Source organism: Papaver somniferum, chromosome 9, assembly GCF_003573695.1.
Source record: "Papaver somniferum cultivar HN1 chromosome 9, ASM357369v1, whole genome shotgun sequence".
NCBI lineage: Eukaryota > Viridiplantae > Streptophyta > Magnoliopsida > Ranunculales > Papaveraceae > Papaver > Papaver somniferum.
This window is the reverse complement of record NC_039366.1, coordinates 49,906,517-49,913,805: the sequence shown is the minus strand read 5'-3', so window position 1 is coordinate 49,913,805 and position 7,289 is coordinate 49,906,517. Positions and strand designations below refer to the sequence as shown.

At 37.3% G+C, this 7,289-nt stretch overlaps 1 pseudogene; it reads left to right on the top strand.

Moving 5' to 3' along the window:
- Positions 1-786: 786 nt before the first annotated feature.
- Positions 787-2,988, top strand: LOC113311928 (annotated as a pseudogene).
- Positions 2,989-7,289: the final 4,301 nt, after the last annotated feature.

The window sequence follows — 7,289 nt, the reverse complement described above, 5'->3', positions numbered from 1 at the left end:
CTCGATGCTTTTCTAACATGATGCTAACTTGTTTAATCAGTGCCTCTTAGCAAGCATGTGCCTACTATAATTGTTTATTTATTGTTTATGTGAGTGTTTAATTTTTCAATACATTGTTATCGGTCTTCACTTCGGAAAGTGGTCATTGGAGAGCAGAGACTTCTGTTGTTTGTCCCTTTAGGACTATAGGTTCATGAGCGTGATAAACTTATCAATCCTACAGTTAACAACAACCTTAAGGTTTCTTATTCGGTTTCAGGCTTTGGGTGCATTTTGTGTGCTTATGTATCATATATATCATTAACAGAATGGCTCTACTGTTTTAACAAGTGATTAGTTTAGCTATCCTACACTAATTCATTAATTGGTGACATAATGTATCTATAATTCCTTTCAGATTTTGATACTAGTCTATTTAGCTCTCCTACTTATCTTTACAATGGGATATTAGTGGGTAGAAGTCAACATCTTTGCACTATTAAGGACCGACCTGATCGATTCACAATTCTAGTTCGAGAAATACAATTTTGCAGTGAGCGCAAGGCTCGTGGATGTTGTGTGGATCACTTCTCTTCAAACTCTATTCATATGCTTATCAGTCTCATCTAATGGCATATAACGGGAAGATTATTGAGAATTTGTTGGTGAGTTATCCTAACTGAATTCGCGCTACTTATAATGTTTTCTTATCTATTAGTCCTGTGTGTCCGAGATTTGCTCAAGACTTCAGACATATTTTATACAATTTTCTTTCGTACTTTCTATGTCCACTTCTTAAATTACTATATGCAGCACCAGGAAAAGTCTCTCTCAAGAACACTTGGAGGACCTGAGGCTAAGGTCTATGACTGAGAAACGTAGTAAGAAATCCAAATTGTTCGATTTGTTTCAAGGAAGGTTTGAAGAAGTTGGGAAACAGGGTAGAAGGCTTCAAGAACTGTCATAAGATATGGAATTTGCGACTGGAGCGTGCTGAAACACAGGGTAACTTGATTCGGAAAACTTCACTCTGTAAAATCAGGCGGTAAATCTATCTTAGGTAATTTAAGTTTTAATGACCTTGCTTTTGAATATTTTGAGTGGATCTTTGTTTTTGTTTTCCGTAATCATGTGTTTTACGTCTAAATGAGCGTAAATTAAATTGCTAATATCTTGTTATTTTCAAAGAAACATTCTGGGATTCTCCATGCTTGCATGTCATTAGATTTATTCTTACTTCCTTTTTAGATTTGGGGTTTGTTAACATAGGTCAAATTTTGTTTTAAATAAGAACTGGGTATTCTTAAGATTAATTTCTAACTAGGGTTAGATTACATCTCTTTTCTTAGATTAGTTTTTGTATAAATTTTCCTTTTAATGATTTTGACTTTTTTGCTTGATTCTATATAGGGTTTTCGAGACCAAAACCAGAACTGTTTAGAGCTGAAAGCAGAAAGTGGCATCTGCACTAAACGAGTCGTCATTGATGCTCGTCATCATATGCTTGGAAGATTATCTTCAATTATTGCCAAATAGTAATTGTTCGTTGTGCTGAGATCTGGTGGTCTTGTTCGTCAGAAAATGAAGTATCTTCGTTAAGGAAGAGGATGAATATTAAACCTTCTCATGGTCCTATTCATTTCACGGCTCCTGGTAAGATCCTTTGGAGGACAATCCATGGGTAGGTCTCATTTAAAAACCCTAACCCCAGTTTGATTTTTAAATTTGATTTAATGTTTGGGTTTTTAGTTATTTGTTTATTTCTAGTATGATTCCACACAAGACCAAGCGTGGGGCTGCTGCACTTGCTCGATTTAAGGCTTATGAGGGTATTCCACCACCATATGACAAGACTTAGAGGATGTCATCCCTGTTGCTCTTAAGTAAGATCTGGTCGCTGGTTCTCATATGATTTTAAGGTTTTATTTGATGTGTTTCAGATGAGTATCTGAGTTGTTTTTTCTCTTTCTAATTTAGGTTTTTGAGACTTCAACCTGGACAGAAGTACTGCTTGTTGGGAAGATTTGTATCTGAGGTTGGTTGGACTCTCGCTGGTACCATCAAGGTGAGATTTCTGTGCTGTGTTACATTTAATTATTTTCATTTGTTTTTATGTTTTAGAAGATCTTTAGAGTTCTTGAATCTTCTTATTGTTATTGTTGAGTTTGCTTGTTATATACATTGCTTGCTGAATGCAGTTGAGCATCCTTAGTGGGTGAGTTAATATGGTATATGTACAATATTAGGGGCGGCAGTGGAAATGGTATAAATCTCTATATACCCTATACGGTAAACTCGAATGGTATATATACCATTCTAGTTCAGCATTTCTCAAATTTGGCAGGCATAGTATTAAACACGGTGCAGTGTTTCTATCTACACCTAAATGTATGGCGTTGTATTAAACACGGAGCGGTGTTTCAGTTTACACCCAAAAAATGAAAGTCGTTGTTTTAAACCCTGCGCAGAGTTAGACACAGTATGAAACACCACTCAAATGTTAGGCACAGTTTTAAACTGCACTAACATTTGGCTCAGTTTGAAACTGAGTTTTACATTTGAGCACAGTTTAGGCTCAGTTTTAAAATGAGCTCAAATGTTAGGCTCGGTTTTAACATTTGTGAGCAGTGTTTAAACTGCGTTCAAACATTTAGGCACAGTTTCAAACACCGTGAGTGTGCTATGCTCTACATGTAGCATATTATATCAAACACCGTCCAAAGTTTTAAACTCTGCTTGAATATGAGATACCAATTCCCACTGCCGAGGAACACAAAAACGCCAGCTATATATACCATTTTAGTATGACTTTCACACTTCTCCCTCTTGGATGCTCTCAATCACATGACTAGCATAGGATGATATGTAAGTCACTTGTCCTCATCTTTCCAATTGTTTCCATATCATCCCAAAAAATTCAGCTATTTGCAATTCTGTACATGTAACTGTTTGTGACAATTTTGGTTGAAGTGTTTGTTTCACGTCGACATACTGTACCGGCTATTCAATGGCAAATAATCGTTGTGTTGTCTAATTATTTATTTTCTGAAGAATCCTTTATCTGAAGAATAAAGAGGCAAAAGAAATATCTTACAAAAAATGATTTACATGCATCAAACCCGAACTGAAACACTTACGACTTTATGAGGAGCTAAACATACAAGTGTTGTTTCCCTATTGAAGACCACTTGGCTGGTTGATATAAACTTATTAAAGACCTCTTACTCTGAACCAACAAAATGATCAAATGAATAACCAAGATCTTGAGCCCATCTGCTGGTTTAATTGTGGCTCCAAAAACCCTATAGTTCCTTAGTCTCCAGAGATGCCAAATTAAGCATAAAGTAGTGGAGGCCATATGTTAATCTATATTATAAAAAGAAGTGCTGTTTGTGTAGACTGACAAATCCGACCATCGATTTCATCATCCGGCGACGGGGATCGATACTTGGGCGAGCTATATTTTTTAGCGCCGGATCCCCATAGTTTCCTGATATTGATACGGTCCCTTTGCGGCACTAATTGCGTATGAAGCATTTTCCTCGTATAAATTTGTTTCCATAAGGTAGTTGTCTCCTAATTCCAATACCAAGAGATATTTTAAAAGAATTCGCGACATCTCTTCTCTGAGTATTTTGTTTATAACAATTGCGTATGGAGCGTTTCCTCATATAAATCTCTTTGTTGGTATCCACTATTGACTCCTTGAAATCTCAATCTCCTTTTTCATACTACTGTTCTCCTACGAATCTCCGTCTCCTACCCCATACCAACGTAACCAATTGGAGTTGGAAAGCCCAAGACCTAGCCAGAGGACAAATCAGACCGCTCATTACATCTCTGTAGAATATAGCTAGACTTCCAAAACTCTAACGGGAATCTGACAAACGTTAATAATCCAGTTCCTTACCTAAATTTGACAAACGATTATTAACGGATAGGTTCATCCATTCATTGTATTGGTACCTTACCCAAATTATGGTGTTTACGATCGCAATCATAGGAACGTTATGACTCAATCGGGAGAACGAAGATGCAGCTCAGATAATGGCCCAATGTAAGTACGTGGACAGTCCAAACCCCTTGGAATTGTGCCAGGAGCGAATGGTCAGACAGGGTGAGCAAGTAGGCATAAAAGGGATATAAAGAAAAAAGTGAATAAGTAAGCATCTAACCATAATGTTCCACTTTTACCTGTAAGCGATGGCAATATTGTCCAATATAGCGAACTAAAAGCATAATGAGTAGTCCATCTTATATTGTGTAGGTGCTACGTTTTATAATACTCCCTCCGTCCCACTCCTAAGTGACCTATTTGAAATTTGCACAATTTTTAAGGCAAGCAAGGAAAATAGTATTTTTAATCATTTTTTACAATTATACCCTTATGAATAATAACTAGTGAAATTTAAAAATGGTTTATTTCTCAAAATACTCCACGGATGTTCGCAAATTTCATACAATTGAAAAGCATTTTAAAACACCTACGTAACGAATATAAACATGCCTATCAAATTATACATATTTCATATATTATTTATAATTAACTAAAAGGATAATTCCGGAATATCTCATTGTTTAGTTATATAGGTCACTTATCATTGGGACAAAATCTAAAATCAAATAGATCACTTAGGAGTGGGACGGAGGGAGTATAATTAGTCCATCTTAATTTCCTGATCCAAGCTATATGAATTTGGCTAACTTATTTTTTAACTGATCAAGTATGAAATTTACAGTTATGGTTGAAAAGATGTACTCAAGCCAACGAGCGAGAAAACTCCGATCAAAGTATAATTAATGAGTAAAGAAGAATTAATTGTTGAAAAGGTGTCCGAAAACGATTAATTGTTGATAAAGCGGCACCGATCAACATGGGCCACTATAATCGTTGCTCCAAAAGAATTTAAGGGCACTGATCCACCACGACAGCCATGCACCAACGAAATTATACACGGAATGTGAACTACGACTGGGTCCAAGAGTATAGCTCAGTGGTATTCCATCAACGTTCAGTAAGGAAGTCAGGAATTCAATACCCGGTTTTGTGAAGGTTTGTAGTAGGTTAGTTGTACAGTGGGTTAAGCGGTGTTGGGTTTGACAGTGCGGTCAGTCTAACTGGCTGGGTTCATGTAGGAAATTGGGTCCGGCTTTCGCATATAAAAAGAATGTGAACTACAACTAGGAATTGAATTTCCTTTATTATTTTATATAGTAGGGACCTCCATGCATGATGTCTTCCTAGCTATTATGGTCCGGCTAGATAAACATGTTTTGATCATGATTTATAATGGAGGATACCAGTTCTACTAAGTATTGATACCGCTTCATATAGGATAAAAAAGATCCCACCGATCCTGACCGTTGGATCCATGAAATAGTATCAGCACTTAGTAGGAATGGTATCCCCTTTATAAATCGTGGTATTGATGACTTGACTGACTAAAGGCGAAACTATGACACCACTACCTAAGCATCGGGGATACAAACACCGGTTGCTACGATCTGACTAACAAAACATATGATCTGGCTAACTAAACATCAGGGTCGAAGGCCCCAACTAATTTACAGCCTGACTAAAATATTATGGGACTAAATAACAAACAAAAGTTGAAAGAAGTGATGTCTGTCTAAACTGACAAATACGATCATCGATTTCATTCTCCGACGGCGGGGATCGTGAGTTGGGCGAGGGATATTTTCGTGCGTCGGATCCTGATTTCCTCATTCCACTATGTTTCCGTAAATAGTTGTATTTCCTATTTCTAACCCTTAGAAGATGTATTTATAGGACGAAACCCTACAAAATGGAACTAAACAGAGTTAGCAAAGCCAATCCCGCAATAACCGCATATATATGCTAATCTATATTATCTCTAGGTCCCATGACCATCCGATCAGGTCCTCTGATTTTGGTTACGTACAAGCCAAAACAAAAAAAAAATGTTCAACAAACCTACATGTTATAAACTGGAATATGGGACAACGATTTGGAGCATGATCTGTGCTATCCTTTGACCAACCCATATACTAAGCTCAAGAATTTTGAATAAAATTCCATTAGCAAAAACACTTCCACTTCGATTGCCATTCAAAAATTACTACACGGTGGATGTTTTTTTGGACGTTCTTCTAGATATATATTCTCCCATCCGTCGTGCATACTTCTGAAATTTATTATTTTGGTCGTTTGGAATTATGTTGTGGTTAAGGAAAAAGCTAATCCTAAGGGCTGACTAAATTCCCTAATATATATTAATCGGCCTTAGGCCCGACTATTTTGACTCGATCAACAAAACACTATAACTGTTTAAGTGGTCACGGCCGGGGCCGGCGTACGGCTAATTTAGCACGACCTACAAAGCACTGGAACTGCATAAGTGGTCATGGACGGGGCCTTAGGCCTCGACTAATTTAATCGGGCCAACAAAAACTGGAAACTGCTCAAGTGGCAACAACCCCAGTTAATTTAACCGGACCAACAAAACATTGGGAACTGTTCAGGTGGCCAAAACTAATGTGACCGGAGCAACAAAATACATGCACTAATTTATAGGCTAAACGGTAAATTCTAACCAAAAACTCACAACAAATTCTAATACGAAGACTACATTGAACCGTAAATTTCCGAGGCCGCAGGCCGAGGCCAATTTGACCCCACCAACAAACCACCAAGACTACAAGCCCAGCTAAGCATCGGGTCGTAGGTCCCGGTTATAACGACCCGACTAATTAAACACGACATTATAACCTGGACCAACACATGATGACTAAAATATTATGCAAGGATATAAACAGACCGACCAGTCAACATAAGAAAATCGATAGTACGGCCCGGGTGATACATAGTCTTTCCATAAATTGTTGAACTATTGGGAGTTACGTAGTATAAAAAAAAAGAAAAAAAGAGTTGGGAGTTCCAAACCCATGAGATGAAACTATATGGCCTAACAGCATATGATCCGAGAATATAAAGACAGCCCACAGACCTGACACTTTGATTGGATTACATTTGTCGACTTCCTAAGCTTCCTCTCTGTCATTAGGCCTGTCAATATTTGTCCGATATCCGGTATTCGTTTCCGAGTATTCGAGATCCTATAAGATTTTATCCGTTTTATCGGATATCGGATATCAGATCGGATATTTTATCGGATATTTCTTCCTTAACATATCGGAAACGGATTAGACCCCATCCGAAATGTTAATATCCGATATCCGATAATATATGAACTTATTTGTAATTTATCCTAATTTCGAGTCTAGTATCGGATATTGTCGGATAAATATCCGATAAGTGTCAATTATGA